The sequence below is a fragment of the Macadamia integrifolia genome, chromosome 5 (assembly GCF_013358625.1).
Source record: "Macadamia integrifolia cultivar HAES 741 chromosome 5, SCU_Mint_v3, whole genome shotgun sequence".
NCBI classification, from domain to species: Eukaryota; Viridiplantae; Streptophyta; class Magnoliopsida; order Proteales; family Proteaceae; genus Macadamia; species Macadamia integrifolia.
Genome location: NC_056561.1, coordinates 35952883 through 35954491, shown reverse-complemented (window position 1 = coordinate 35954491; position 1609 = coordinate 35952883). Strand labels below are relative to the sequence as shown.

The 1609-nt window shown below is 36.5% G+C and overlaps 1 non-coding gene across 1 annotated transcript; it reads left to right on the top strand.

The window, feature by feature from the left end:
* Nucleotides 1–268: 268 nt before the first annotated feature.
* On the top strand, nucleotides 269–376 carry LOC122080453. The gene has a single exon (XR_006140747.1). It is a non-coding gene; the product is annotated as a small nucleolar RNA R71 (small nucleolar RNA).
* Nucleotides 377–1609: the final 1233 nt, after the last annotated feature.

Below are 1609 nucleotides of genomic sequence, written 5' to 3'. Positions count from 1 at the left end.
AATAGCCTCAATTCTCTTGATTAGGCTATCCAAATGGGCTTCCTTGGCTACTATCCCATCCACAAAATATCTTTTTCCTCCTATGGTTCTTTCACTCTCTTGGGTTGATTTCCACTCACGGGTTTTGTCAGCTAAGTCAAATAAGAATTCTCATACCTTTCCTTCATCTGTAAAGGATGTGAATCCCTCAAGGCACATAGACTCTATCATTTATTTAGTTGGGTAATCAATACCCTCATAAATTATTTGACATAAATGTCATAGGTCTAGGCCATGGTGAGGGCATTCTTGGAGTAGATCCTTGAATCTCTCCATAAGTTTGGAAAAATGACTCACTAGGCTGTTGCCTAAACTGAAGGATATCACTTCTAAGCTTATTAGTCTTGTGAGTTGGAAAAAAATTCTTAAGGAAGATAACTGTGAACTGTTCCCATGAGGTTATGGAATTTGTATGTAACCCATACAACCACTTCTTAACTTGGTCTTTCAATGCAAAAGTGATAAATCTAAGCTTAACAGAATCATCAGAATGCCGTTGGATCTTAATTAGAACACACACCTCTTCAAATTCCCTTAGAAATAGGTATGCATCCTCAGAGTTCAACCCATGGAAGTGGGGCAACATAGTGATGTATTGAGATTTGGGTTCAAAATTATTGCCCTGGGCTTGTGGTAGAACTATGCAGGAAGGTTGGGCTGTTCTAGTAGGGTGGAACCTATCTTTCAGAGATTTAGGTGAAGGGTTTTACTGTTGGTCTCCCATATTGAAGGGTTTTAAAGAGAGCAAATGTATAGGGTCACTACTTGTTGGATCTCTTCTTTCTAACCGATTCTTAGTATTACGTACCCATCTAACACTCATGCAACAGAAAACTACCCACAACTAGAGTAAGATAAGCACAAAATAATGGATGGAAAAACTTTTTTTATGATTTTTTTGATTTTTTGGGAGCTTACCGACAAGGATCTGGGGTTGCTCAGGTCAATTCTTGAGGTACTGCTACAAGGCGAAACATGTCTTTATCATACTGTGAGGCATGGTGACCTCCACCAATACAACTATTATTGCAAGTTGTTATTTTCAGGAATTCAATAAAAGAAAAGGAAAAACAAAACAAAGCAAACAAATCATTCCGATTTACCAAAAGAAAGCGAAAAATAACATGGAACTGTCTCCCCGGCAATGGCGCCAAAAACTTGTTTGAGATTTTAAATGTAACCGCAAGCGTACGGATCATTGTAGCTACGGGTCGAACTTATGGAGAGCAGTCACTATTTTTTTCTTTTAACAATGCGAAAGTGAACCTATTAATGGTTGTGATCTAATTCTAACTACCGTCCTAAACATATGTATATAAAATAACGTCTTAACCATTCGTCATCTAAGAATTTAAAGACACAAGCCACGTAATTAAAATTAAATAAATAAATAACTGAAAATAAACAACCCACGTAATTAAAAATAAAAATAATAAAGAAAAAAAATGCTAAAATAAAAATAAAGTAAAAGAAATGGGATAAAGCTAGAGAGAGACTCACAAGTAGGTTTCTCTACTTAGCCCGAGGGATGCATCATAATATGAACTTTCCTACTTGACCAGAGAGTCAC